This window comes from Piliocolobus tephrosceles, chromosome 16 (assembly GCF_002776525.5).
Source record: "Piliocolobus tephrosceles isolate RC106 chromosome 16, ASM277652v3, whole genome shotgun sequence".
NCBI lineage: Eukaryota > Metazoa > Chordata > Mammalia > Primates > Cercopithecidae > Piliocolobus > Piliocolobus tephrosceles.
In genome coordinates, this window is record NC_045449.1 from 67820326 (window position 1) to 67827874 (window position 7549).

General features: G+C 50.7%; 1 long non-coding RNA gene across 1 annotated transcript in view; it reads right to left on the bottom strand.

The window, feature by feature from the left end:
• Window positions 1-625: 625 nt before the first annotated feature.
• The window catches only part of LOC111542462, an 11676-nt gene continuing 4752 nt past the window's right edge, over window positions 626-7549 (bottom strand). Inside the window, exon 3 of the long non-coding RNA XR_002731571.2 lies at window positions 626-1005. This is a non-coding gene — a long non-coding RNA (uncharacterized LOC111542462). The remainder of the gene's footprint in view (window positions 1006-7549) is intronic.

A 7549-nucleotide genomic window follows, 5' to 3' on the forward strand; every position in this document is an offset into this window, starting at 1 on the left:
TCCTGGAGGATGAACAGATGCGAAGGCAGAGGTGGAGAAAAGTGTGCACATGCGCGCGCGCGCGCGTGTGTGTGTGTGTGTGTGTGTGTGTGTCCCTGAGTGGCCCAAGCCAGGAGCAGGCCTTGCTCCCTGCTCTAGGGAGATAAGGGGGAAAATATCACAACAGAAGGGCCTTCCTGTTGCTGAGATCGGATTTCAATTAAAATGATTAGCTCTGTTTATTTAGGCTCCACAGCTGCGTACAATCTACTGCGTGTTATTGCAAGTTTAACGAAATAAAGGAGGGGCATGGGGGGAGGGGAAGCATTTCAGCCTAAATTGAAAAAGTCCTCCTGTAATTACGAGATTGGAGAATATCCGCGGAGGGGATCAATAATGGGAAATCTAAGTACCACTGTTTGCTGAGATTACAGTTTTGAATCGCTCCAGCTTGGATTTTAATTTTCTTTCTCATTGTCACATCACCCTGAGCTGTGATCCCAGCCCCACCTCCCAGCTTCAGAGAAGCAGGCGGTAGGGCTGAACGGCAGTCAGGGCACATCCGACCTTCTTTTAAACCTTTTATTGCGGTGTAACAAATGACCACACACTTAGGAGCTTAAGACAATACACGTTTATTGTCTCACAGTTTCTGTGGGTCGGGAGCCTGGTGATGCTTCAACTGGGTCCTCTGTTCAGGGTCCTGAAAGGCAGCACTCAATGTGTCTCCTGGGACTGGGTCTCATCTGAGGTTCGGGGTCCTCTTTCAAGCACATGGGGTCGCTGGCAGAATTCATTTCCTTACAGCTGTAGACTCGTGGCAGCTTGCTTCTTCAAAACCAGGAGGAGAGAGGTTCTGATGTCCAGGTCTTCTTTTAAAGTGCTTACTGAGCTGGGTGCAGTGGCTCATGGGCTGGGGGCAGTGGTGCACACCTGTAGTCTCAGCACTTTGGGAGGCCAAGGAGGGCGGATCACTTGAGGTCAGGAGTTCCAGACCAGCCTGGCCAACATGGCAAAACTGCATCTCTATTAAAAGTACAAAATTAGCCAGGCATGGTGGTGCACGTCTGTGATCCCAGCTACTTGGGAGGCTGAGGTCTAAGAATCGCTTGAACCTAGGAGGTGGAGGTTGTAGTGAGCTGAGATCATGCCACTGCACTCCAGCTTGGGCAACAGAGAGAGACTCTGTCTCGAATAATAAAATAAAATAAAATGCTCACCTGATTAGTCCAGGCCCATCCAAGATAATCTCCCTTTTGATCAACTTAAAGTTAACTGTTTAGAGACTTTAATGACATCTGCAGAACCTCTTCAACTTTGCCATATTCTTTGAAGAGATGAGATCTTATTCTGTCATGCAGCCTCCCCTTCGACCTCCCAGGCTGAAGCAATCCTGCCACCTCAGCCCCCTGAGTAGCTGGGACCACAGGTGTGTGACATCATGCCTGGCTAATTTTCTTTTGTTTTTAGTAGAGACAAGGTTTCACTATGTTGCCCAGGCTTGTCTCAAACTCCTGAACTCAAGCGATCCTGCTGCCTCAGCCTCTCAAAGTGCTGGGATTACAGGCATGAGCCACTGTGCCCAGTCATCTTTGCCATATTCTATTAACTAGAAGCAAGTTACATGTCTCACCCACACACAAGGGGAGGGAATCATACAATGGTGTGTAAGTCCTTGGGGCTCATCTTACAACTCTACCTAACTCATCCTCCATCAGAGCTCTCTCTCTCCAGCTTCTTCTTCCCAGATTCCCAGAGCCAGGCCTTGAAAAGACATCCCTTCCTGAGCCATCCTCACCCCCACAGGCCTCCCCAGTCCCAGCTTGCTGAACTGACCCCAGTAAACAATCCAGCAGCCAGCCTTGATTGAGAGTCTTCCCAAATGGGAGAAGGAATGAAGAAAACAACCAAGAATATGACATAATCCTCTGACTTTCTGTCCGGGGCTCTTCCCTGCAGACCAGGTTTGCTCCCACTGGTCTATTGGCTCCTCTGTGTCCCAAACACCAGCCAGGATTCCTGGCTGCCCTGACCCAGCAGCCTTGACCTGTTACCTTCCTTCTTCTCAGGATACAGAGCACAAGGTGAGATGCAACTGAGCTCTTCCAGGGTGGATGAGGGGAGGAGCCCACTGTCCTCAAAGGACCCACGCTTTTATCATGTTGTTGCCTGGCTTCCAAGTCTAAGACAGCTGCTTCAGCGCCAGCCATCACTCCCACCGTCCAGCCAACAGGAAGGAGGAAGGGACAGAGAAGGACATGTGCTATGGTTTGATGTTTGTCCCCTCTGAAACTCATGCCGAAATTCATGTTAAAACTTAATCCCCCGTGGAACAGTATTAAGAGATGGGGCCTTTAAGAGGTGATTAAGTCATGAGGGATAAATTCACAGGTTATTGAGTTATCCTGGGAATGGGTTAGTTATCACAAGAGGGCTGTTACAAAAGTTAGTTTGGTGTGTTCTTGTCCTCTCACCCTGTGATGCCCTGTGCTGCCTTGGGACTCTACCTAGAATCCAAATGAGCAAGAAGGCCCTCACCAGATGCAACCCCTTGGCCTTGGACCTTTCAGCCTCCAGAACTGTAAGAAATAAGTTTGTTTTCTTTACAAATTACCCAGTTTCAGATCTTCCATTATAGCAACAGAGAACAGATGCCAGCTCCCTTTACACATCTCCTTACACCCCATTGGTCATAAGTTAGTCACATGATCACAAATGACTACAAAGAGTGCTGGGATATATAGTTTTATTATGAACAGCCCTGTACGATGGGAGGATGGAGGAGTGGATGTGGAAATTTCTGGAAATCTCTGTTCTAACTTCCCTCTGCCTGGCTTGTGTATGCAATCTAAGGGATGGGATGTTTCTTTTGAATCCAGATCCTTACCCTCCCTTTCGATAGCCTGGCCTATGGTTCCATTGCTATTAATTGTTTCATTAAACCCATTATTCATGCATTCTCTCCTTCACTACTCTACCTACTCATTTGTTCACTAGTTCATTCATTTAGTCTCAGAAATTCTCTTCCTCTGCCTTTCACAGTATCTGACCAGCATTCCAGATATGGAGAGAATGACACAGACCCTGCACTCAAGTTACTCAGAAGCTAGCAGGGAAACCAGCCAAGGAAATGTATCATTTTAGCACTATGGCATAGGCACTATGAGAATGTGCAGAAGTCATGCAAACACTGTGGCCCTCACCCACCTGGGGCTGTGTGCAAGGTTTGCAGGGGGAGGTGACACCCCGTCTGAGTCCTGGTCGAACAAACTTGCTGGGAGCAGAGAGGAAAAGGCATTCCAACCCACAGGACTTTGAAGAGCAGTGCTGGCCCTGTCCGTGGTGCTGACCCACAGGCCCAGCCTGGAGCCCAGTTTCAAGATGAGATCAAGCCAGTCTCTGTTTCTCCCACCAACCTACCCAATCTAGGCTGGCACACAGGGGTGGGCTGGTGGGATGGAAGTGAGGTGGTATTTAGCTACACACTTCATTTTCATAACGACCTTCCCGTTTCTCCTCGCTTGTCAGTCTGTGACCATTAAATTCCTCATTAGCAAACGAGATTTGGATGAGCCCATTAAGATGAGGGATGGCCTCACAATGCAGCTGGCTGGGGTGAGCAAGAACTCTCCTTCTACCTCCCTATTAGAAAACAATGCGCCTCACATTCTGTGCACCCCTCTCCAGGTCTACTACCGAGCCCACACAGGCCCCTTGGGGTTATTCAGAGGACCAACTTAAAGGACAGCCAGAGCACAACAGAAAAACAAACAGCAGGACAGCTGTTGGCTCACACGTATACCCAGAGCCACCCAATCAGGGTTTAGGCATTTGTTGCTTCATATTAAAGCTCAAACTCCCAAATGTGACGTTCAAGCCCTTCCCAATCCTCTCTCAGTCCACCTCTCCAGTCTCTTCTCCTATCCTCCCCACCTGTCCCTGCATTTTGGCAATGGCAGATGATCTGATGCTGTGGCATGCCAGAACTGGCTCATACCACCACCCAGCTTGTGAGAGCTGCTTTTTACATACTCAAAAGTTTTGCAAGGCAATTGGCAACTTGAAATCTGCTGTGGTGAGAGTATTTACACCACAGGAATCAGCAAATGCCACCAGTTAAGGTTTTCTGGCTTTTTGGGGGGGGAGGGTGCGATCAGAAATCTGGATTTTAGGCCACGTACAGTGGCTCACATTTGCACTTTGGGAGGCCTAGGCGGGTGGATCACTTGTGGTCAGGAGTTCCAGACCAGCCTGGCCAACATGGAGAAACCTTGTCTCTACTAAAAGTACAAAAACTTAGCCAGGCATGGTGGCAGGTACCTGTAATCCCAGCTACTCAGGAGACTGAGGCAGGAGAATTGCTTGAACCCAGGAGGCGGAAGCTGCTGTGAGCCGATATCGCACCACTGCACTCCAGCCTGGGTGACAAGAGCGAGACTCCGTCACAAAAAAAGAAAAAGAAAGAAAGAAATCTGGATTTTAAACATGTGCCAGCACACCCCTGTCTGCAGGCCTTTGAGCATGTCATGCCCTTGCACAGCCCCCTCAACCTTTAATGCTGTTGCCTCTGCCAGGTTCCACTCCTTCTTCCTGGAATGCCTTCCCAGTCCCTCTTCCCTGCCTGATGAAAGCCCAGTCATTTGTTCAGGCCCCAGGGAGGCGTCCAGCTCCCCATTCAGTGTTCCCACAGTGAAAGGGGTCCTATGCCCTAGGCAGGACTTCTTGTCTTCTCTTCCACCTTAACCAGGACTTCTCATTCTCTTTCAATTTTGGGGATCACAGGTGGGCGCCACCATGCCTGGGAAGGGAGCTAAAGGAAAAAGCAGAAATATGTGGAAAGGGAAGTTAGGGGGCAAGAAAGTTCATAATACCCAGGGGCAGAAAGTACAGCTGGTCTCACAGGGACACAGAAGAATGGAGAGAATGGCACAGACCCTGCACTCAAGCAGCTGCTATTATTATTAATTATTATTATTGAGACAGAGTCTCACTCTGTCGCTCAGGCTGGGTTCAAGCGATTCTCCTGCCTCAGCTTCCCAAGTAGCTGGGATTACAGGCACACGCCATCACGCCCGGCTAATTTTTGTATTTTTAGTAGAGACAGGGTTTCACCACATTGGCCAGGCTGGTCTTGAACTCCTGGCCTCAGGTGATCCGCCCACCTCGGCCTCCCAAAGTGCTGGGATTATAGGCATGAGCCACTACACCCGGCCACAGCTGCTTTTTTTCTAGGGTCACCTACTCTCTGGATTCTGCCTACAACACCCCTTGTGGCTTCCCCCAAATAAGCGCCCTTTGCCCCTGGTTCACATGAACTCTCAGGCCAATCAACCACAAACCAGAGAGACTCTGAGTCTCAGTCCCAACCCCAGGATTGTCCCAGGATAGTCGATTCATCGGAGGCCATCAGGCAGGGCGTGGAGCTGGGAAAACGGCCCATCTCCCAGGCTGGAGGGCAAACTCCATCAGGACAGGGAACCTGTTTCTTCATCTCTAAGAGAAGATCATCTCCTAGTTAAGAGAAGGTGCTTAGTAAATATTTGTAGAATAAATGAGTCACCTCACAGTTTGGGTCCTACTCCGAGCAACACGTGACCCAGCTCGTCCCTAGAGAAAGAGGCAAAGGCTTTGAGGCATTCAATAAGGTAACGCTGCACACTTGAGTCATGAGGCTTCCTTGCCCTCCAGTTACTAGCTGTGTGACCTTGGGTGAGTCACTTAACCTCTCTGTGCCTCAGAGCCCTCATCTATAAAGTAAGGGTTGCAATTTTGCCTAACTTAGAGCCATGGTGAGGATTATAGATGATCTTCATGGAGCAATGGTGTGGCTCCTGGCGCATAGTAGACAATCGACACAGCAGAAGCTGTTGTTCCCTGTTCTATGCTGAAACCACAGGACAGGGTTCCTCTCTGCCCCACCAGCAGGCTTCCTCCCCAGATCTGATGTGACTCCAGCCAGCCACACACACTGACCCTCTGCCAACCCAGCCAGACCTCTGTTCTCAGGGCATTAAATGCGAGGGCAAGGCCATGTTGACAACCAACTGCAGCCACGCCTCCTCTGCCCTCCAAAGCAGCCTGGGCTGAAGACTTCATCTGCTGTAATTAACAAGCCAACTGCAGCTGTCTTGCTTCATTAATAGCAGATCAGCCTGTCAGGCAAGGGCTGACAGGGAGGTTGTGAACAGAAAGGTAAGAAGGAAGTGGGCCGGGCGCGGTGGCTGATGCCTGTAATCTCAACACTTTGGGAGGTCAAGGCAGGCAGATCACTTGAGGTCAGGAGTTAGAGACCAGCCTGGTCCACGTGGTGAAACCATGTCCCTACTAAAAATACAAAAATTAGCCAGGCATGGTGGCGGGTGCCTGTCATCCCAGCTACTCAGGAGGCTGAGGCAGAAGGATTGCTTGAACCCGGGAGGTGGAGGTTGCAGTGAGCTGAGATCGTGCCACTGCGCTCCAGCCTGGGTGACAGACCGAGACTCCGTCTCAGAAAAAAAAAAAAGAAAGAAGTGGATAGGACCAGGCGCATGATGCAGTGGCGTCCGGCCTGCCCTTCCACCTCCACCCCTTCTCCTCCCTCCACCCCTGAGGCTGACTTTCCAGAAGCCACAGGCTACAGGGAAGGGGAAAGATGACTGAGTGACGGGAACAGCCCAGGCCCCCCTCCAAAGTGCTCCTGACAGCAGGTGGGGATTAGGGATAGAGCCATGGCTTGGAGGCCCAGACTGTGGAGAGCAGCCACGCCCTCTCCAGAAACCCTTCCTCCCCAAGACTCAGCCAGGCAGGAGACTGGTTAGGGGTTAGGGTCACTTCTACCTCCATCCCTCTTTTTCCAAAGATTTTGCGATTCCTGTGACATGGGAACACGCAGCTGCTGGTGAGCTTTGAGGAAGAGGTGGCTTCTTACCACTTAGGCCAATGGCAGCCACTTCCTCCCTTTTTAACAAGCAGGTACATCTCCTCCCCATCCCCCAGCATCGAGTCTAGATTCGCACAAATTGTTTTGTTATTGTTGCTTGCACACGCCAGAGAAGAAAACAGAAGAAAGAAGGAACCCAGTGACCCAGGCCCCACCTGTGCTGAGGGGCTGCTGGCCTCTGCTGGTGCGTTCCTGGTGTGTCTCCTTCCCCCAATCCCTCCCGGGTCTCGCTGCTCTAAGCACGTGTGTGCTCACAGGCAGGTACCCGCAGGCTTGTCTCTGATGTATGCAGCACACAGACCCCTCGAGTCCCTGCTTCTAGCCAGGAGCCGTGTCTTTAATCTCCTCACTTTGGGAGGCATTGCAGCACTCTGGTAATTGCTTTTGGAAACATGGTCACCAGTTTAATTGGTAGAACTTGTCCTAGGCGGTGTAACATCACCAAGCAACCTCAGGCCTATCTGTTTTTCCAGATGCCTTGGCAGGCATGTAACTGTGCGTGCATGCGAGCTCACCTGTGCATTGGAAAGTATGTCTGTGCTCACCTGTGCACTGGAGAGGTGTGTCTGGGCCCAGCTGTGAACTGGAGAGGAGTGTATGGGCTCAGCTGTGCACTGGAGAGGAGTGTCTGTGCTCAGCTGTGCACTGGAG